Source organism: Lacerta agilis, chromosome Z (genome assembly GCF_009819535.1).
Source record: "Lacerta agilis isolate rLacAgi1 chromosome Z, rLacAgi1.pri, whole genome shotgun sequence".
Classification (NCBI taxonomy): domain Eukaryota; kingdom Metazoa; phylum Chordata; class Lepidosauria; order Squamata; family Lacertidae; genus Lacerta; species Lacerta agilis.
In genome coordinates, this window is record NC_046331.1 from 23,181,840 (window position 1) to 23,205,289 (window position 23,450).

The window sequence follows — 23,450 nt, forward strand, 5'->3', positions numbered from 1 at the left end:
AAGAAGACCACCACCACCACGCCACCCCCACCACAGCAGCCAGCGAAGCAGCATCACCCCACCGACGTGCTCGACTAAGGCTAAAAAATGGAAGGTGCACCCCGGATTGGTTGCGCGGGTCTTCCCGCTCCGCCTCTTAGAAGGCGGGCTCCTGTGTTTCCGCGCTGCTGTTGCTGCCCCCTTTTCTTCTTCCTCCGCCTCGCTTCCACTTGTCGCCTCAGTCAGCCCGTCACACAGCGTAAGGAAAAAAGGCGGAGAGGCGCGCTTTGCCGCGCTTGCTCCGCGAGCTCGGTTTCTGCCCCAGTCTTTGCCTCTCCGCTGCGCCACTTGCGAGCGCAAACGCAAACAGTTCCTCTGGAGTGTGTTGTGTTCCACTGCCTTCAGTGGGGCTTAGCATCTGGTAAATGTGTGTAGGTGACAGCAGCCTCAGTGTTCCTATAATGCTTTCCGCAAAGTGTTTTTAAAAAGAAAAACTAAAAACCTCCCCAGAAACAGCCAGCACCAAACCGGTGGCCCTCGAGATATTGCTAGGCTCCAACTCCTATCGTTCCTGACCGTTGGTCATCCTGGATGGGGATGGGGGGGAGTTGAAGCCCCCAAGGACATTTGGTGAGCCACAGCGGATCCCTTCCCCTGAAACTGCATTTCATGGTTCTAGCCGAGCCTTCCACCTAACATGCTGGATTTCTAATTGCAGGGTCGGTGAGAGTTTTTGTTTTGTGTTTTTTGAAAAGCAGGCGCATACCTAGGGGTTGGCCAGGTTTCTCCCCTTACCAAAAGTGCAGACCAGGATGTGTGTGCAAAAATTACATCTGTCCACTCTGGCTCAGAGTGCTAATGGTGCAAGATATGGGGGGGGGAGGCGGCGCTGATACAGCTCCTTGCCAAGGGCACAAGAGAGCCTAGAATTTCATCACATCAGCCCTCTGCACATAGGAACCTAGCATGTACACAGAGGCGTAGGAAGCTGGAGCAGCGCCACCGGCAAACCGCATGCCTTGTCACCCACGGAGATGTGGCACTGGGAGTGCACCGCCCCCACCACCTCCCGTTGCTACGCCCCAGGCTTTCGCCCCAGGGAGGTCACTTAGGTGCTGCTAATGCAGTGTTTTGGTTTCACTCCAGGAGGCACACACTCCATTGTCTCTCTGTGAGTGCCAACAACTCTCCACTCCTGCCTTGGGTGGGGCATATGAATAAGGACCTCTAAGGAAGAAGAGCACAGGATCTGGACTACTTATGTAGGGAGGTAGCTAGCCCACTGGGCCACAAACAGCTTTTTTTCTTTTATTCCTGTAGGAGGCGGTAATCTGAGCCCCAAAGTTTTGAGATTTAGCCACAAATCAAGCTTGCCTGCTAAGCCTCCTAAAAGTTCTTAGCTCCATAGCAGAAAGGAAAAGCAACAGACTTGCCAGTAGGTGTTTTTTTTGTGTGTGTGTGTGTGTGTGTGTTTTAAGGTGTAGATGCTGAGTGGCTTAAATCTCCCTACCCTACATGTACACAACCAGCAGTTACAGAAAATCCCAGTGATACCAGTGAGGCCTGCAGCCTAGGAAGAGTTCCAAGGATTAGATAGGAGGGTTGGTGGGCCATCTTCAAGTGGAGGTTTTCCACCCCGACACACAGGACCTAACCTAACACAGTTGCATGGTCAACAGTGTACTTTAAATCCTGGGGAAAGCTCTTGGAGAAGAGCTTAGACTTAGCATCAAGTTAACTGGAAACCTAATATAATGGTCATTAGGAGGCTCAGAAAGAAGGTATCCACAGAGAAAACATCTGTAGTATAAACAATATCGTATTATCCTAACAGAGCGACTTTGCAGTGTCAGATATCACTATTGATATGAATAACACTTGAGGCAGGCTCCGTGTATCCAGTCTTGTACTACAGTGAAAGGCTGGCTGCTATTTCAGCTAAACACAAAAGATGGCACATGTTCCAGCTATCACTTTTCGCCAGGAATGGCCCCTGTTTTCATGTATCTTTCTCTAGTGAATTGCTGCCCCAGTGCCACTGTCACTGAGCTACATTCACACCTGAGCCTTCACCTGAGTACACCCTTACAGCCTTCTTAGAACCAAATGGCCGCCCCTACACCCAAATCTGGATTTTCCACCATATCATTCTTGAGGTCAAGGTGACAAAGAGGAGAAATGCGGATCAAGGCACAGCTGGGGTTGCAGTGGAATGGATTATCAAGGGGGCTGTGGTGGGAAGACATGCCTTTGGAAATCCTGCAATTTCTAAATTGTATGGGGTTCCTTGCAAACCCCCCTGCTTCTTCCTCAATGGTGATCTCTGGAACATCTGGGTTGGGTAGCATCCTAGCAGAAATTAAGGAAGAGCCACAGTGAGTGCATAACTGTTATTAGAGTAATTGCAGCAAAGGACAATTGGCCGGGGGCAAAACCAGAGATGGCTCTGCCTACTGTTGCTTCTTGCTCCACCTACCATTGGCCACCCTGCTATCCAGTGGCGCCAACTGCTATTACTCTTTCACAGGCTAGTTTTTCTTTCAGACTACCGGTATTAATTTTTGTGGGCTTATTTTTCAAGGACGGTGTTCTCGCCACAGTACTCTGCTAAGGAATTATTACTCTTGCAAAGACCTGGAGCTGCTTGCAGTTTAACAAAAATGCTCCTGACTCTTGCTGCTACGTTCAGAGCCCAAGTTGCTGTTCCCTATTTGCAAAGCTTTTCTCCTCACTGGTTAATCTGCAACCTTCCTATGAACCTGAGTAAACATCCATATCTTGTGTTAACAACAGAACAGACCTCCAAAGGCTATAGATTCCCTGGATATGAGACACTTTACCTCTTCACTTTTCCTTTTATTTGACCTCAGATGGCCTCTCTTCATCCTGTTGGCTTTCTGAAATGGTGGCAGTGCCATTGGTGATGAAGAGCAAGTAGGCACATTCATTTTAATATCATTCATTGAACCCAGAAGGCTTTAGAGGAAGTCCAGTGGCATTTCCTAAAGGTGACACACGGTTGCTGCTGCTGCTGCTGCTGCTGCTGCTGGCATCTGTCTGTCTCAGGAAAAAATGGAGTACACCTCCAAGGGTGAAGTCAAACTGCTGTGTTAGCAGCACCTAAGTGGCCTCTCTGGGGCACAAGCCCGGGAAGGGTGTATGGAGGTTCTGGGGAGCCAGAAGGTGATTCGCCTAGGGCGCAAGAAGCCCTAGCACCGGTCCTGCTCCCGCTGATGGAGGCAGATGTAATTAGGAAAAGAAACAAATATTTAGTTAGAAATAGAAGATGACAAATGTAATCTGACAAATCTATGCAGCACAGTGGAGCTGGGCGGGACCTGCAAGGGTGAACATCACTTTCCATGCACCCTTTCCCTTAAGTGCCACAGCCCCTCTCTGCCCCTCTGACCAGAGACAGAGAAGCCATGGCTGGGTGCCTTGAGTGCTACAGCCCCTCTCCACCCCTTGGGTCAGACTCATAGCTGTCAACTTTTCCCTTTTTTTAAGGGAAATTCCCTTATTCCAAATAGGATTCCTCGCAAGAAAAGGGAAAAGTTGACAGCTATGGTCAGACTTGACCCAAGGATGGAGCAGCTGTGCCCAGGCGCCTACAGCCAGCAGCCTCTTTCCTCTGTGGAGGAGCTACATGTGGTACAGCCCAGTTGAGGAGAGGGGTGGCAGCTCTCTGCAGCCAATTCTCCAGTCCGAGGATGCTCTCACATTTCAGAGACAGGCTCCGATGGGAGCCTCTTGCGGGGAGGGCACCTGGTTGCCCCCTCCAGAAAATGCACCCAGTGGATTGCGGGCTGAGTGGGTCTGGCTGGTTTCGAGAGTGTCATGCATGTGATGTCATGCACACGTGATGTGCCCCCCCCAATGTTGGGCACAACTCAGTGCACCTGCTTGGGGAAGAGGAAAAGGCCCAACATTATCATGTACTTTTGTGAAGTTTGTAGCTAATGAAAGGTAAAGGACGCCTGGACCCCTTTTACTGTAGTTAATAGCAACAGCTGGGGATAGAACATCATAATCTCAGGTCTCACAATTGTAGGTGTACCTCAGTAGTGATTTATTTGTCTGGTTCATTTATTATTAAAAATATGTACAGACCAAATTTCATCTGCACTGATACCAGGCACATAATAATAATAATAATAATAATAATAATAATAATAATAATAATAAACACCATAAAACTGTTGGAATTTTTATTACCACAAGGGCCTGCATTCCCCTGTAGGGATCACACACACACACACACACACACACACACACCGTAACTGCATGCCAATGGTGCGTGGTGATCAGAGGCAGAGGGGAGAGTAGCAGATAATGTGGCTCTTATCTTTGTGCCGTAGGCTCTATTCCTGCTATGCAAAAGCCAGAGGTTTCTATGCCTGCCCTCAAATATTTCAGTCCACTTAAGATGCATTATCACAGTTAAAGGAAACATTCCAACAAAGGCAAAAAGCACTTGAAATGTGGAGTACAGCTGGAGAGGAGCATGATCTGGGGAAATATGAGGGTAAGCTGCACTGTCATAGGACCCAAGGGTTATATCCAACCAGAGCTGGATTAGCTTGGCTCCTGCTAGTCCTCTTCACAAGCTCTGCTTGCTTTTGCAGTCCTGCCCCTCATGCCAGGTGAATACTGCACTCATAACCCCCTCTTGCCCATCTGGAGAGCCAAGCCCTCCCTCTGCCAGCTGGGGGTGATGGGGCAAGCCTGGAGACTTCAGGTCAGCTAAGGGGGCGAGGGTCTGGCAACACTAGTTACAATTCCCAGCAGCCCTTAACAAACCACAGTGTCTAGAATTCTTTGTCTCTCTGTGTGCCTTTTTCAGTTGATGGAGGTCATGCTTGCCGCATTTTTGTCCTAGTCTGAATATGTATTGCATCTGAACTTATATATATACAGTATATGTACAGCGCATATATGAATATATATATATGTGTGTGTGTGTATGTATATATATATATATATGTGTGTGTGTGTGTGTGTGTGTGTAGTTGTTTAATTGATTAATTAATTAATTAAATTCACATACCACCTTTCATCCGAGGATCACAGGGTGGTTTACAGTATAAGAATACAAGAATGCACAACTTAACAACAAACAGAACAATAACCCGCATTGTTCTGATGAATAAAATTGCATTGCCATCCACGACTTGATTGTGGATGGTGGACTTGACCTGGCATGTGTAACAGAGACTTGGTTGGATGAAGCGGATGGGCCTGTCCTTGCCGCTGCTTGTCCACCAGGTTTCTCTTACGCACAGCAACCCAGGCCATCTGGGCGGGGAGGGGGGGTTGCAGTGATTTTTAGGAAGTCATTAGTTTGCACCAGGCGTCCTATTGGGAAGACCCAGTTCTCTGAGTGCATGTTCTGGAAGTTGGGCAATAGGGGCAGTACAGGATTCCTTTTGGTGTACCGACCTCCCCGCTGCACCAAGGATTCCCTGCCCGAGCTGCTTCAGGTCGTGGCGGATGTTCTCCTGGAGTCACCTAGTTTGGTCGTCCTAGGGGATTTTAACATCCATGCCGACACGACCTTACAAGGGGCCGCTCGGGACTTCGTGGAAAGCATGGCCTCCATGGGGCTGTCCCTGAATAAGTCTGGTCCAACTCATAGCCGAGGACATGCCTTAGACCTGGTATTCACCTCTATGGATGTTGGTGATCTGACATTAAAAAAAAGTGAAACTAAAGAAGTGCCATGGTCAGATCACTTCCTGGTACAACTGGACTTCTCCGCAACCCTTCCCCTCTGCAGGGAGGTGGGACCAATTCGGATGGTCCGCCCCCGCCACTTAATGGATCCAAATGGTTTCCAGAGAGTGGTAGGGGATACTTTATCCCATGTTGATGGCCTTTCAGCCGATTCCCTGGTGGCCCGCTGGAATGTGGAGCTAACCAGGGCTATTGACTGTTTGGCTCCGAAGCGCCCTCTCCGGTTGCATGGAGCCCGGACAGCCCCGTGGTTTTCCCCGGAGCTGAGGGCGATGAAACAATCGTTGAGACGGCTAGAGCGCCGGTGGCAGAAAACCCATTCTGAATCCGACCGAACACAGGTTAGAGCTCAACGTCGAGCCTACCAAGTGGCGATAGCGACGGCGAAGAAGACTTTCTTCACCGCCTCTATTGCATCTGCGGAAAATAGCAGCAGGAGACTCTTTCAGGTGGTTCGGAATCTATCGGAGCCACCTTCGTCATCGGGGCCTGGTAGGGACCCCAAGATCTCCTGCAATGCGTTTGCAAAGTTTTTTGCAGATAAAATCGCTCAGATTCGGAAAGAGATAGACTCCACCGTGGGAGCAGGGCCAGGGCGGGAGAGTGCCAGAGTCCTGTCTAGTCCAGTTGCGTGGGATCAATTTCAGTCTGTTACCTCCGAGGATGTGGACAGGCTGCTTGGACGAGTGAAACCAACCACCTGTCTCCTTGATCCTTGCCCATCCTGGCTTATAAAAGCTAGCCGGGAGGGGCTGGGCGATGGGCTGCGCGGGGTGGTGAATGCTTCCCTCTGTGAGGGAGCCTTCCCAGCCCCGCTGAAAGAGGCGGTCATTAAAACGCTTCTTAAAAAAACATCTTTAGACCCGGCCAATATGGCCAACTATCGCCCAGTCTCAAATCTACCATTCTTGGGCAAGGTGATTGAGAGGGTGGTTGCTGAACAACTCCAGGCACGCCTGGAAGAAGCGGACCATTTGGATCCCTTCCAATCGGGATTCAGGCCTCACCATGGGACTGAAACCGCCTTGGTCGCGCTGGTCGATGATCTCCGGCGGGCTAGGGACAAAGGTGAGAGCTGTTTCCTAGTTCTGCTGGATCTCTCAGCGGCCTTTGACACCATCGACCATAACATCCTTCTAGACCGGCTAGAGGGGTTGGGAGCTGGAGGCACTGTTATACAGTGGTTCCGCTCCTTCCTCCTGGGCCGTGTTCAGAAAGTGGTGGTGGGGGATGAGTGTTCAGACCCCTGGGCTCTCACTTGTGGGGTGCCTCAGGGTTCTGTCCTCTCCCCCATGCTTTTTAATATCTATATGAAGCCGCTGGGAGAGATCATCAGGGGGTTTGGGCTGGGTGTTCATCAGTATGCGGATGATACCCAGCTCTACCTCTCTTTCAAATCAGAACCAGTGAAGGCCGTGAAGGTCCTGTGTGAGTGCCTGGAGGCGGTTGGAGGATGGATGGCGGCTAACAGATTGAGGTTGAATCCTGACAAGACAGAAGTACTGTTCTTGGGGGACAGGAGGAGGGCAGGTGTGGAGGATTCCCTGGTCCTGAATGGGGTAACTGTGCCCCTGAAGGACCAGGTGCGCAGCCTGGGAGTCATTTTGGACTCACAGCTGTCCATGGAAGCGCAGGTTAATTCTGTATCCAGGGCAGCTGTCTACCAGCTCCACCTGGTACGCAGGCTGAGACCCTACCTGCCCGCGGACTGTCTCACCAAAGTGGTGCATGCTCTGGTTATCTCCCGCTTGGACTACTGCAATGCGCTCTATGTGGGGCTGCCTTTGAAGGTGACCCGGAAACTGCAATTAATCCAAAATGCGGCAGCTAGACTGGTGACTGGGAGTGGCCGCCGAGACCACATAACACCGGTCCTGAGAGATCTGCATTGGCTCCCAGTACGTTTCCGAGCACAATTCAAAGTGTTGGTGCTGACCTTTAAAGCCCTAAACGGCCTCGGTCCTGTATACCTGAAGGAGCGTCTCCACCCCCATCATTCAGCCCGGACACTGAGATCCAGCGCCGAGGGCCTTCTGTCTGTTCCCTCACTGCGAGAAGCAAAACTACAGGGAACCAGGCAGAGGGCCTTCTCGGTAGTGGCGCCCGCCCTGTGGAACGCCCTCCCATCACAGGTCAGGGAAATAAACAACTACCTGACATTCAGAAAAAACCTGAAGGCAGCCCTTTTTAGGGAAGTTTTTAATGTTTGATATTGTTGTATTTGGTTTCTGTTGGAAGCCGCCCAGAGTGGCTGGGGAAATCCAGCCAGATGGGCGGGGTACAAATAATAAATATTATTATTATTATTATTATTATTATTATTATTATTATTATTATTATTATATATGTTCTTTGTTAAATCAGTTTGAGATATTTTATAGGAAGCAATTCATAAATGGAATGAAATGAACAGTTTTATGGTGCTGTCATTTTTTCTTCTCTTTTAGAGGTAGCAGCCATTTTGTGCCACACTACTCCCCAGGACAGCCATTTTCTGACTAGCATCCATGGCATTTCCTCATAACTCCAGTGGTGACTGCCCCCCCTCCAATGGTCCATTGAGTTCACTGTAGTATATACGGCTTCATCTGTGATGTAAATGCCATACCCTCCAAGTGTCCCTTTTTCCAGGGACAGTCCTGGAATTACAAAAGCCACCCCGGCTTCTGAATTGATCCCCAAATGTCCCTATTTCTCCTGCCAGTGCTGCTGCTGCCAAGCCTAGGGCGGAGGATGAGCCAGCACTTGTCCTGAGCAGCAGCAGTGGTGGTGGTGGTGACTGTGAGGGAGCACCCCGTTGCCTCTCCATAGCCTCTCCATGGCCACCTCTACTGGCCTCAGCTCATAGTGGCTGCTCACATGATGCGTTGGCTCTTAGGCACAGGTAGAGAAAAGGGCAGCCCTGGGTGGGAAGGAAGGGGGAATGGAGTGGAGTGCATGGAAGCTTGATTTTATTTTATTTTATTGGTGTATCCGTGTTTAATCTTGCCCCCTTTTGCAGGGGTAAGATCATGGTGTGTGAGATCACAGCACCCAAAATGGCTGCTGTGCTCTTGTGTGAAAAAATGGGGTGTCCTGGTTTTCCCAAGACAGTTAAGGGGTATGCCATGCATCTTTCAAATGAGTGAATGGTCCACTCAGTGTTTCACATAGGACTTCTTAGGTTACTACGACCAGGTTCAACCCCCAAATCTCCAGCTAAGGGTGGGAAAGATTCATGTCTGAAAACCCTGGAGAACAACTGCCAGTCAGTGCAAATAGGCCAGGAGTATGGGGAATGTTTTTCTGCTGAGGACTGCACTCCTTGGAGTGGGGCTAATTTTTCATGGGTGCATGCTGGTAGTGGGTGAGTCCAAAGTCACTGCAGACAGTAAACTAACAGAATCCCTAATCTGTTTCAGTTGTGCAGCTCTAGTCTTCCCCACAACAAAAATAGAGCCAGGGGAGGGGGGATAATTTCTATAGACCACCCCGACCCTCAAGTGTGCCCTGATTCTGCACTGAGTACCAGGTGGCCACAACTGGGTGAAACCAACTCCACTCAGCTCCCCTACCCAGCTCTCAGTGATACAGACCAGATCAACTTCCTCATCCACAATCTGATGATAATGGATGAGAGAGGTCTTATTCAGAGCCAACCTGGCATTCAGTAACAGCAGACTTGAGGCCTGGCTGACAGGACAATCATATTCCACCAAGTTGAGGAGGGGGTGGCACATGGCACAGTTACTAACTGTGCCCCTTACCTGAGCTGCCCCACCTCACACATCATACTTCCCCCTACACGGAGCCATTGCAATTGGCAGCATCCTGCTGTCCAAACACATCTCCCCTCCCTCAATAAAAACAAACGGGGGGGAAACCCTCACACAAATTAAAAACTATTAAAACAATTGTAGCACATTCCCATATTCTGCACAGAGAAGTGGGGTGTGGGAATGACACCGGGCCCATCCTACTACTTGCCTGCTCAAAGGATTCTGAAGTGGACATACAGTTCTCCTGCATGCGATGCCACTCAAGAATTCTATGCCAATGCCCCCACTTTGAAGGGTAGTACTTGGCCCTTTGAAGTGTGGCTTTGAATAGCTGCTGTTATAACACTAGGAACAGTTTTGCAGTGCTGCAGTCTGGAGACAATCCTTTATTCAGAAGGCCTGTATTTGTCACCCTTGTTCATAGCACTCAGTTCTGGTTATTCAGAGAGTCTTCAGAGGGCTCTTTAAACACAGAACAATTTTCTTGGGCCCTGCATTACAGTAACAAATTTTAACCAGCGTGGGGTAAAAGGTGTACTGGTGCACTTTTTTTAAGGGGTGGGGTAGGGTTCAGAACTTGCAAGACAACGTAAAAGGGTTTTTGAATGTTCATGTTACATCACTCCTTGAGATTTGAATGTGAAGCCCAAGCAAGGCATTGATCCAAACACACATTTCCCCTAACTATGAAGCCTTTTAGCTGGGGCTGACATTATGCTAGACTTTAAACACTCTGCAGAGGCTCCTTTTCGTCTGCCAATATATATTTCTAGCCCACAGATCACCATCTGGAGAGTGTGTTACCCCTGGAAATATGAAAGTCAGTGATCTCTCACCAAGAAAGTTGGAAAGGGTCTTTGAAACCTCTTGTTTTTCTACAGTTTTACGGTGTAAGCAGAGCCTTTGCCATGAAGCAGAGGATTATGGGGGCCTGCCCCTCTCAGGAAGATTCCAAGCCCCTTCCCTGAATGTTCAGCTTTTATATAAACATAGTCACCTATAGGGGGAAAGTATGCAAACTGCTTTATACCCAATGGTTTGCTAAGAAGCAAACCTGCTCCCATCTTGATAGAAGAGCCTTGAACGATCAGACCCGCCTAGTCCAACTTTCATCCTGTCCCAGATGTTTGCTGGAAGCTTGCAAGCAGAACATGAACAAAGCAGGTAGAACATAGCTATTTCTAATTTTATTTTAAAGCTACAATAATAGCCTTGTTGGATCAGGCCCGTGGCCCTTTTTAATAGTAGCCAACCAGATGCCTATTGAAAGCTTGCAAGCAAGACACAAGTTCAGCAGCACTGTCCCCTCTTGTGGTTTCCAACAAGTAGTATTTGGCAGGTATACAGTACAGCCTCTTACTGAGGAGGCAGAGAATAGACATCCGATGTGGTGTCCATCCATCACTATATATTGCGACAGCCAATTCCAGAGGTTTAACTATGTGCTGTGTGAAGAACTTCCCTTTTTTGTCATGAATCTTCCAGCATTCAGCTTCATTGGATGGCCCCAGGTTCTAGTTTTCTGAGAGAGAAGGAGAGAGAGATCTGCAAAGGCAAGGGGAGACTAACAGTCAAGGACTAAGCATTAAAACCTTTATTTTAATAACATTAAATGCAACCAAGGATACAATCCTTCAAATTATGCTGGATGGACAGTTTAAGGATTTGGAGTAAGTCATCTACAGTGGCATTCTTAGAGAAACATCACTGTTGAGGACTCAATGGTGACAGAATGTCAGGGTCACAACACCATCTCTGCACTACTGACGAAATGCAACTAGTAGAAGCCAATAATGGACAGCACTGGGAGTATGTCAGGGAGAAGCAGACTTAATCTAATTACTAAACTTCCTTAGACTCCACTTGCAATTTCTAAGCTGGCATAACAGTACGGTACATTAGTAAAGCATTATGTGTGCATGGTGGTTAAAGTGTGTGTTAGTATTGGTTTCTCCCTGTTATTAATAGTTCATTCATGAGATGGCTTTGCTCACCAATTTCTTCACTGTATGCAAAGGTAAGCATTCAGTCTTGGAAGCCAGATGGGTGCAAGCAAAGTTGCGCCATAAATCTCCATCACTTTCTGTCAATTTGTTTTTGGGGATCTAATTTAGCAGGAATATTCTGCCACAGAGTGCAGAATAAGCTGTCAGCTTTGAGTGCATAAAGTAGAAAGCATATAAATAAAAGGCACACTGTGGTTTCATGATTTTTAATCTGAACAGCTGCATGTTTTAATTACAATGTAGCAAGTGGAATGGCTTAGATCACATATCTGCCAGCTTTCAGGGCAATTACTTGTGCCGTTTCTCTCTCTTTTTGCAGCAGCTGGTTTTCTTTTTTCACAAGGCAAAAAAAAAAAGCATTGGAAATTAGAAACACTTGCCTGTGGGAGACGAAGGTGGGTGAAAAGGAGGAGTGAGAAATGGAAGAATATCTGTTAGCTTTAGGTTCCGCCCCGCCCCCTCCCCAGCCCCAGATATAAAAAGCTCAAAGCCTTGATTTGTTCTGCAGTGAATCTGTTCTATCCATGTTAGATCAAAGGAGCCACGTTTACCTCTCAAGGTGATGTTGAATCAAGAGACCTTTTGACAACATCCGGTCCAGAAGAAAAGGTGGATAGGAAGAGGCCTGGCAAATGAACCTAACAAATGCCCTGAAGTATCGTCGCTTTGCTGAGAGAATATAATAGGTTTTGAAATGAAGCTTCTGCTGCAAGAGATACTAGAATCCAATGCATTTCTGAAAGGACTGTCAGAAATGTTTCTCTTGTATGCAAGTTAAAGAGACTGCTTCTGCTGTGGGTCCCAGTTAGTTTTCCTGTGGATTCCTTGACTACTGTCCTGCAACAGCCAATATAGGCAACAGCTTGGACCCTGGGGGAAGTGGCGGAGGAAGGGGTAGGGGTGGGGATGCGGTCCGCCCAGGTGTTATCACTAAGGGGTGTGTGACAAAATGAGGTTTTACGAAAAAAAATTCGAGTGACATGGTGACTTAGGCGCCTGCAGGTTCCGCGCTGCCTAAAATGGCAGCACCTTAGAGACCAACTAAGTTTGTTCTTGGTTATGAGCTTTCGTGTGCATGCACATGAAAGCTCATACCAAGAACAAACTTACCGGTAGTTGGTCTCTAAGGTGCTACTGGGAGGAATTTTGAATTTTTTTATTTTGTTTTGACTATGGCAGACCAACATGGCTACCTACCTGTAACTAAAATGGCAGCGTGGGACTTGTGTCTGCCTACTGCCCCTCCCTCAGCTGCCCAACAGCTGAGGGGGAGGCGGCGGAGAGGCTCCAAGCAGCGAAGAGGCTCACCCCGCCCCCATGGGCAGCCACCCCACAGGCAGCTCACCCCCAGCTGCAGGACATGCCCCCGCACCAGGCACCCGAGTGGCTAGCTACGCTGCTACCCGGAAGGAGAAGATAGTGAAGGGGCAAGGCACGAATTCCCCTCCATCTGCACTTTCACCCATGCCCTCACCTGTTCCCATCTACCGCTTTGACTCCTTACCCCAATCTCCAAATGCATACAGATCACATGCTGAGATAAGTTTAACTTCACAATCCAAAGGTGGCCTAGATACACATAGGAGTCACAAATAAAAAAAACGACATATTAGGGTCATTAACTGATCACATACAATCATGTTAGGGGAAAAGATGGATAGAAGTGCTGATGTGCAGTTTTCACATTTCCTTGATTGCCAATTACTGGCAGTTGCAAGTTTAATGGCAAGATGTCTGCAGTGGGCTGTGAATGAATGCCAAGTGTATAAATAAGGTAAGTTCTTTGTTTTGCACAAAAATCTATATTTGGGGAGAACATCAGTCTTCTACATGTATATGTATATACATATATATATTTCTTTTCAAGGTGGGTAAGCCGATCAGAGTGGCTTCACAGTCAGCTAACACTGTTCACACTTCATTAGCTCCTCTGAGGATTTTGACACTCTGAAGTTTATGTAAGTGCTGTTCTCAGAAGAGAAATACTGAGTTGGGGGCAGGGTTCCTTTCCCAGACCCTCCAAGTATCCCTATTTTCCAGGGACATCCCTGATTTAGAGAAACCATCCCAGTTTCTGATTTGATTCCAAAATGTCCCACTTTTCCCTAGGACATCCCTATTTTCATTGGGAAAATGTTGGAGGGTATGGAGTTATCTGACCCCAGAGCCATCTGATGGCAATCCTATATAGGGAAGTTTACAAAAAAAGTTTAATGTCTTATTATGTATTTATATATGTTGGAAGCTGCCTAGAGTGCTGGGGCAACCCAGTAAGATGCGTGGGATATAAATAGTAAAATTATCATTATGGAATGGGACATCCCTGTTTTCATCGGTGAAATGTTGGAGGCTATGCTTTGCTTTCCACCAGTCCTTGTTATTTGTTTCAAACTACAGTAAGAAAAATTCCTGGAAAGGGGGATAGTAGGCCAAATAAGTTTGGGAACCTCTGCCATGCACTACTTGTGGATTTAAATGCATTCTGTTGGAATTGTTATAATCTGTTTTGTGCCAAGAATGCACTTCTCAAGTGCTTGCTGCCTACATGTGCACACCAGGAGTGCTTTCTCGGGTTTCAAAGGGGAGGCATGTACACATCTGTGGAAGAAAAAGCATCAGCAGTCTGTGTTTTATTCCAGAGGTAGGCAGCCTATGGTCCTCCAAGTGTTGTTGGACTTCAGTTCCCATCAGCCCCAGCCAGCGGGATTAATAGTCAAGAAGACAGGAAGATGTGGGCCAACAACCTCTGGAGGGTCAACCACAGAGGCATTAATATTATTTGTAATCCAGACAAGCACACATGGTGTTGGTTCAGGGTTCGGTTTAGATGCAAGTGTCCCAAAGTAGAGAGGTCGAAAAAATCCTTCCCAGATTCCCATTGCTGGAAGATACTAATTCCCACTTATCTCCCTTCTAAGGATAGTGCTAGGTTTGAATGCACAACCACCACAGAAATACAGACATGGTTAAACAGGTAATACTTTTACTTTATTTTACTCAACCCTAAGCAAATGATAGAAAAGGGGAAAGCACTAAGATGGCAGATACTATGTGGAATTTTGCAAATGCTTTCATTTGATTTAGAAAGCCCATTTTCACATTAAATGATGCTGGTACTGAACTTGTAGCATCTAGATTTTGTCTGTGATTATGTGGTTTGGGCTACTGAGAAGGCTTGGTTACAGACTCCATATATGGCATTGGAACAAAGTCCTGATTATACCTCACATGCCAAAGAATAATGGGCATCTGCAACATAAAATGTTGTTCACTAGAAGACTTTTTGTAAACACTGGTAGGGAAGTGGAGGAAGTTATGGCAGGATTGTAAAGTGGGACAGATGCCGAGACACTGTGGAATGCTCTCTCCATAGATGTTCATTTGGTATCTACCTTATAGACTTTGTCAACAGGAACAGATCGTTTACTTGTCCTTTTAAGATACAATTTTTATCTAGTTGCCTTGTGCCGCTTTTATTATTTATTTTTATTTTTGCAATATCTATCCATTAAGGCTCTGCACTGGGGACTCAGCTACATTAGTAAAGAGAAGGCACTTTATATGTGTTATAACACTTTGACACCAGGTGGTGCTGTGGAGTCCTGTCTTTTACCAATGTGATTTCCCTTTATGAAGTTCACAATACGTTTTCCTGAAACTTTTTTTGATGTGTCTAGATCCAGCTTGGATTTGGCCAAATCCTAAATTCTGAGGTAAATCCTGCTGATTTGGGGGGCTGCAGATAGCCATGGGTGAGATCTGGCTGCCTGGATGGTTCATTAACAGGTAACAACACAATTGTGAAGCAGCACTCAGCAGGATTTGGCCCTCTTGCTCACAGTGTGCTGCATGATGAAGATGCAGCATTTCTTTCTTCCCCCACCCCCTCCCAAACATATGTTTAATTTGGGTTTAACGAGCCCTAATTAAACGTTAGCCCTGTCCCTCAGATCTTAGCTGGGTGTACCCAAGGTCAGCCCAGATTGGGTAGGGGTTACACAGTCTATCTCTCTGTGTGTATCTTTCTATCATTATACATACATACATACATACATACATGCATACATGCATACATACATACATACATACATACATACATTTTCATTGTCGTTTGCTTGTTTTGAAAGCACTCTGGGAATATTATTGAAGAGTAGAATAAAAAAACATGCAGTATAGTATATAAATAAGTATATTCATTTAAGGCTGCAGCCCTAATCACACACTTACTAGAGAGCAACTTTTATAGAATTCCATTCCATTATGAGTAAACATGTTTAGGATCATGCTACACACTTAGTAGTATGACCAATCCCAAAGGATCAAAGTAAGTAATGTTTTTTTCTTTCTTTCTTTGAACTTAACATCTGTTAAAATGGAACAGGTCTGTAGGTGCTCTTTTTCTGTCAGTGCAGCTTCCCAGATGATAATATCTGCCATTGTTACAGCTCAATAAACTATTCATGTTAACATCCATCTCTATTTCTCTTTTATATCTGAGTCAGGTAAAAAACCCAACAACAATGGGTGTGCTGAGCTGGTGCCAGAAACTAGTAATGGACTGGATGAGAGCCGACAACTTTGAGCTCACTCCAGACAAGTTGGAAGTAATGTTGATAGGTAGTTCATCTAACCAGGAAGGTGGAGTTCAACTTCTTTCTCTAGGGCGGTTGCATCTGCCCTTACAAGTCAATCTTGGATGGCACTGGTGTTTTGGAGTGCCTTTCACCAGCTCTGTCTAGAGCAGGTTTGGAGAATCTTCTGCCTTCCAGGTGTTGCTGAATTGCAACTCCCAACAACCCCAGTAAGTGTCGCCAGTAGCCAGGAATGGTGGGAGCTTGGGACTCAGCTACACTGGCAAAGAAAGAACGCTTTATATGTGTTGTTTATACACTGTGACACCAGATGGCGCTGTGGAGTTCCATACTGTATTTGCTAACCCAATTTCTCATACTAAGTTTGCAACACATTTAACTGAAACCCTTCTTTGATGTGTCTAGATCCAGCCTTAACCTTGCCCACAATTGTCCACTATGATAACCTCTAGTTACAGCAATGTGTTGCTTGCAGAGCTACCTTTGAAGACCCTTCAGAATCTTCAGTTACTGCAAAATACAGTGGCAAGACTTGACCAAGATCAATTAGTCAGGGGCAGACTTTGGTAATATGGCACCTTAAGCAAGGACAAAATTTACCCTCCCCCCAAATATTTCTTATTTTTACAATGATTATTTTTCATACAGTTGGATAAGATACGGTTTCTTAATGGATATTCTCACTATTATTATTGTGTGCCTCCTCGGCTCGGCACCCTATGTGGGGGAACCACCTGCACTGCGTTGTATCCAGCGCTGAATTAGTTGGAGCACATATCATATATTCTTACATTTTCCGACTGGCTATTGGCTGGTTTCTGAGTAGCCATTTAGTGCTGATGCTTACATTGAGAGCCCTACACAACTTGGGATCAGCGTACTTGAAGGAACCTCCGTATCAGCCTGTCTGCGTGCAACATCATTACCTTAGACACCCCTCCAAATACCCCCATCATCAAATGACAGGTGGGTGGCCTGCCCAATGGTGGCTCCCCACTTATGGAATTTTCTTCCCAGGAAGGCTAGCCTGGTGCCTTCTTTACAAGATAGGTAAAGGTAAAGGGACCCCTGGCCATTAGGTCCAGTCGCGGACAACTCTGGGGTTGCGGCGCTCATCTCGCTTTATTGGCCGAGGGAGCTGGCGTACAGCTTCCGGGTCATGTGGCCAGCATGACAAAGCCGCTTCTGGCGAACCAGAGCAGCGCACGGAAATGCCGTTTACCTTCCTGCCGGAGCGGTACCTATTTATCTGCTTGCACTTTGACATGCTTTCGAACTGCTAGGTTGGCAGGAGCTTTACAAGATAGGCATGTTTATTTCCCCAGGCTGTTAACTGCTAATTTGTGTAGACTTGCTGTAGCTGCTGCTAGTTTTTATTCATTGTTTTAAATTTATAGGTTAGTTGTTGTTCTGGGGTTATGCTACCTGTTCTTGTTGATTCTTTTATTGCTGTGAGCCACCCTAAGAATATTTATATTGGTGTTTGGCATAGAAAACAAACAAATAAATTATAGAATCTAGCTTCCCCACCTCCACTCCTCCCTTGGTTTATTAAAGAAGAAGAAAATTATATACAGTAGTCCTTCCTAGAAGGGTGTGGTGGAAAACACAAAGAGAATGCCATTTTTTTAAAAGACAAAGGCATGTAGTATACCTTTTGAACTCAGTTTGTGTTTTAATTCCGCCAGCTCCTTAATGATACTTTGTGGAGTGTGGTGCCTCCTGGTGGCTGTCTGCTGTTTTAAAATGTGCATACTCTCATTTCAGTCCTACTGAAGGGGGGTGCAGATCAGTTCTCTTCTCTTGTAAGATTTGTGGTTATTGCTTTTCATGTCTTCTAAACTGAAATATTGCTACAGTTGTACAACCAATAATAAACAAATGTTGCAATTCATTGCACTTGATGCAAACAGGTCTGTGATAAGTGGAAAACAGTGCTGTGGTAATACCTGCAATTTTCTTTTAACCTGCATGAATTCATTCAGAATCAATAAAATCTTAGGCTCCCTTCTGCCAATGGCTACAGGTGAGAGTTGCCAAAATGCAATTAACTCTTCAAGTTCACCTTGTTGCTTAAATTTTAATTCCCTATTTGTATATCTAAGTGTGTTTTGTTTTCATAAGGGTGACTTTCACATGTATTGACAACATTGCTGCAGTTGTAATGAGATATTTAAAAGTTACTGCAATAAGTCAGGGTCCGCAAATGTACTTACCAGCTTGCCAATAAAGAGCTTTTAAAAATTATTGTTCAATGCCACTCCAATCTCCAAGAGGTAAGAGATGCCAGGAGTTCTAGCACTCGCCCTTAGTTCAGTTTCCTTGGAATGAAGGTCGGCAGACACTGTCGTCTCATTAGCATCTATGGATTTACTTACACATATAAACAACCTGAGCATAGGATGGAGATGCTCATAGTATTAACACTCCCAAATATATTGAATCTCCATGAGCCACAACTTTGGATCCAGCACTTAGCAAGCATGTCTATGTTTCTACAGCTACCAGCCAACTTCCAGCTCAGCTCATGTACAACATTGGCTATTGTTCTCCTACAAAGATGTGGGGAGGGGGGGAGGCCCACCCATTTGTTTTATGGCACAGAGCAACTCCTTTGGTTATGCAAATCATGGTGCTTAATAAATCAGCCAAAGACAGTACGTAAACAAAGGAAATGGTTTGGCAAACTTGCCCTCAAACATTCTAGCCCAGGGGTCTGCAACCTTTAAGACCAAAAGAGCCACTTGGACCAGTTTCCGAAGGGGGAAAAAAAACTGGGAGCCGCAAAACCATTGCGACATTTAAAACAAATATAACACTGCATTTTATTTTTAAAAATCTGATTTAAATTTTAAAAAATCCGATTTAAATAAAAAAAATCCGATTTAAATAAAAAAATCATTCATTTTTATCCACCCTGGGGACCACTACCAGGTCACAGCCTGATCCAAGGTGGGTTGCAACAGCATACAAATATTTGATTTGTTGTTGTTTTTTTAAAAAAATGAGTCCTCAACTGCACACTTGTGTTAAATGTTTGTCCTATGACTTATTGAAGACTGCTGGCTTTTACAATAATCTTAGTGTCTTTTACCCTTAATATTCCAGACCAGAGGCTATGTTCACCTCTTCCAACCTCCTCTCTTGCTAAATAAAGCACAGAATTGCACCAGAGAAGCCTGTGATGTTTGTGCTGACTTGCATACAGGTGGCTGTAGTAGTTCGTAGTGTTCAAACCTTTTTAGGGGAGTTCCCTGCCCCCTTAATGACAATGGCGATAGATTTTGCACATGAACACAGATCCAAGTTAGGACTCCTCTCTTCCACGCCAACAGGTGCTTTGTCAAGGCTCCCCTAACACACACTCAGGACAGAGGAAAAACTGCAAAACGTCCTGGCCTTGCTCCGGGGCGGAGAGAGACGCGCGCCCGCGAGAGCGCGGTCTGAGGCTGCGAGCGGAACCAGGAGTGAAGGAGGCAGCGGCAGGGAAACAGGCGCCGCTTCCTCAACCATTTTTAAAAAGAGGGCTTCCCCCCTCGCCCGCCACCCGCCGCCCCTGGCCCAGCCCGCAGCTGCCTACCTCGTCGTCGCCTCGACTCAGCAGCCAGCAGCCTTCCGAGAGGAACCACGGCCAGCCCTCCCCGCGGTCCCACGACCCAGTCAAGGAGTCCTGGCCTCCAGTGCCCGTGCGGGGATGCGTCTGAAGACCCCCTTCTTGCCCGCATCCCGTCCCACCTCCCAGCTGCCTCTGGATGCCGCGGGGTCCCGCCGACCCTGGAGCTCCCCTGTCCGCCCCAAGGCTGCCTCCCATGCTAGGAAGACTCCCGGAGCTGGGCAGGGTTGGTCCCGCCAGGCAGGCTCGGGGGGCGGCCTCTCCCATGGGCGCCTGCTTCGGAAGTGGGGTCTTCAAAGTTCCCCCTCCCGCTCGCCCAGCTCCATCTCTTCCCGAAGGAGCGTGCGCACCTCAGGCGCGCTCCCCGCCAGAGCCCTCGGCTGAGCTGCGCCACCTCTACTGCGTCCCCACCGCCTCCGAGCCCCGCTGCCCCGCTGTTCAAGGCCAGGTGATCCTGGGTACGCCCCTGAGCAGCGCCCTCAGCCTCCGGAGGGCGGGCCGCCGGCCAGCTGGAGGGCGGTCACTGCCAGCTGGAGAAGTGGGCGGGCGTATCCGCCCCGGAGTCCCGGAGCCGCGGCAGCCGTGTAAAAGAGCCGCATGCGGCTCCGGAGCCGCAGGTTGCTGACCCCCGTTCTAGCCCCTCAGATACAGGATCCCAAGAATTGAAAGGAATTCAGGGCATCATCCAGGCTGATCCTCCAGATTCATAACAGTATTGATTCTGATGAAATCCTTTGTCCCTCTTCTGAGCTGACAAGCATCAAACATCTTGCTGCTTTCCGCAGCTGCTTCCACACTTAGCATTTAGTGTGGAATAACCGTGCTTTGTTTAAAGGTAAAGGGACCCTGACCATTAGGTCCAGTCATGTCTGACTCTGGGGTTGCGGCGCTCATCTCACGTTACTGGCTGAGGGAGCCGGTGTACAGCTTCCGGGTCATGTGGCCAGCATGACAAAACCGCTTCTGGCGAACCAGAGCAGCACACGGAAACACCGGAGCGGTACCTATTTATCTACTTTGACGTGCTTTCTTTTTTGTTTTTTTGTTTTTTATTAAAGATTTTCTTGGTTTACAAAGTGTGTGTAATGTCTCTCGTATTTTTCCATAAAGCATTTTTACAGATCAATTTTAGTTGTTGAGATATTAGGGAGGGGGGGGAGGAAGTGGGTGGGATGGGTGGGGTGGGGAGATGATGTTTTTATTTTCCTTAAAATATGTAGGGTTTGGTATCAGCGTCACTTGTGTTGGTTCTCTGTTGTTTGCTTGTGTTACTTTGGCGGTGAGAGGTTGCGATTGGCATAGGGTTTGTTTGTTCATTTGTGGTTGGCTGTGGTAGTCTTTGGTTTCCTGTGTGAGTGGGGTGGGTGGGTGTTTTGGATCAGGTTAGCCATATTGATTTGTATGCTGTCGGTAGATTTTTGTCATTGTCTTGTTGGGCTGTGTGTGCGATGAAGGGGGACCATATGGGGGTGAAGGTGTCTTCTTCTGTTTGTCCCCGTGCTAGTTTTAGGTTGCTGGTTAATTTTTCTAGTAGGGCTGTTTCCCATACTACTTGGTACCATTGGTCCATGTTGACTCCTGACAGGTCTTTCCAGTGTCTGGTTATGATGTTTCTGGTTGCTGAGAGTAGATGGATTATGAGTTCCTTGTGTTGTAAGTGGGCATTATTGTCTTGGAAGATGTTTAGTAGAGCCAGTTCTGGGGTGGTTTCTAGCACTTGTTTGGTTATTTTGCATATTTCTCGTATGGTTGTTGTCCAGAATTACTTTGACGTGCTTTCGAACTGCTAGGTTGGCAGAAGCAGGGACCGAGCAACGGGAGCTCACCCCGTCGCGGGGATTTGAACTGCTGACCTTCTGATCAGCAAGCCCTAGGCTCTGTGGTTTAACCCACAGCGCCACCCGCACTTCATTTAGTTGGTCAATTTATATATCTCTTAATGCCAAAATAGGCATTGAGACTCTGGTCAGGAGAACATGGAAATGCCTACCGTATATACCCGAGTATAAGCCGACCCGAATATAAACCGAGGCACCTAATTTTCCCACAAAAACCTGGGAAAGCTTATTGACTCGAGTATAAGCCGGTTCACCTTTGCCGCTGTGGAGGAGGAGGAGGAACGAGCAGCCCGAAAGCAGCCCTTTGGGCTGCTCCTTCCTCTTCCTCCTTTGCCAAGTTTGCATTTATGTGAGCAATTCAGGAATGGAACAAGCTGCCTGGGGAGAGTAAAGAACCACCGTTCTTGTACGCTTCTTAAGGAATGGTTAACTGGGGAGAGCGGGTGGCGGCACGAGCAGAGAGAAAGGGCTTCTTTCTCGCTGCCCCCACCGCCCGCCTCACTCAAGTATAAACCGAGGGCAGCTTTTTCAGCACAAAAAATGTGCTGAAAAACTAGGCTTATACTCAAGTATATAAGTACATAAACTTGTTGTGTTTTTTTTAACACAGCATCTATGTAGTGTCATCAAATCACTGTTCTCCTCTATGTTCCTTGTGTTATTTCCACCTTTTCTCAAGTTACAGAAAATCCAAACTTTCTGGAAAGTACAGAACACAGTATATGCCAGGTGTAGATGGCCTTAGCACAGCCTTCACCAACCTGGTGCTGCTCCCCCAGGACTTTGGACTGCAATTCTCATTGACCCAAGTCAGGTGGCTGCCTTCATGTCATACTTCTTTCTTTAAAATACACCTGGTTGTGCTGTGCTACATGTAGTGATGTACTGAGTGGCCGAGCCTATTTCAATGCAGCTATATCTCTGAACACTGTCTATATCATCTTTTCAGTAGATGCCATTGTAGCCACATATTTTTTCCAGTAATTTGCAGTTGGTGCTGTTTTATCAACTTCTTCTTCTTCTTCTTCTTCTTCTTCTTCTTCTTCTTCTTCTTCTTCTTCTTCTCTAAACATTATCAGAATATTTTCAATAACTGGCCTTTGAAAACAAAATAGAAAATTCTTTTCAGTAGCACCTTAGAGACCAACTGTGTTTGTTCTTGGTATGAGCTTTCGTGTGCATGCACACTTCTTCAGATACACTGAAGATAGCCTTTGAAAAGGCTTCAGTTCAGATTTGATAAATACTGGGGAAGGCCCCAGGGGAAGACCTAATCCCATCAGAGGCCATTAAAAACAATATGGACTTCTGGGCCCCTACTCAAGGACTGGGGGCGAGCAATCATTGGCCCTATAAAAAAATATTTTTTTAAAAAAAAATAATTTCAAATGGTTTAAAAAATGATGAACCATCTCTTCCTTGCCTTGTCTACTCAGCTGCTGTTCCCAGAACACTGCGGGATAGTGGCCTGCTTCATACATAACACCAACCCACAATTAAAGCAAACCAAGGTTCATAAGCCACAGACTATGGTTAAGATTCTGGTGGTTGGCAACAAATAAACCATAGTTAACCTGCTGGGCAGGGTATACACATAACAGTAAGCCATGGTTAGGGTTTCAGGCAGGAATATTTCCCAGTCCTGCTTGGAAATGCCGGGACTTGAACTTGGGGTTTTCTTCATGTATAGTGGATGCTTTGCCACTTACTGCCCTGTTCCCCACCTCACTGGCCAGTGGCCACCACTGAAACTTCAAAGTGCTTTCACAGTACCTGTTCATTTCAGCAGGGCTTGTGCAGAAGTACTTCCTAGTAGGCTGTGCCCTATGGTAGGTTGTGGGAGGAACCACCTGGATTTGCATCTTCAGGCACCAAAACATATTGGGCAAAACCATACTCAGCAAAATAAATAAACCCAAGTCTGAAAGCCG

The 23,450-nt window shown here is 46.8% G+C and overlaps 1 protein-coding gene across 1 annotated transcript in view; it reads right to left on the reverse strand.

The window, feature by feature from the left end:
* TMEM164 (transmembrane protein 164) overlaps positions 1–202 on the reverse strand; it is a 42,799-nt gene extending 42,597 nt beyond the window's left edge. The window contains exon 1 of the mRNA XM_033137167.1: positions 101–202. The gene's annotated coding sequence lies outside the window, so the exon portion shown is untranslated. The remainder of the gene's footprint in view (positions 1–100) is intronic.
* Between the last annotated feature and the right edge of the window lie 23,248 nt (positions 203–23,450).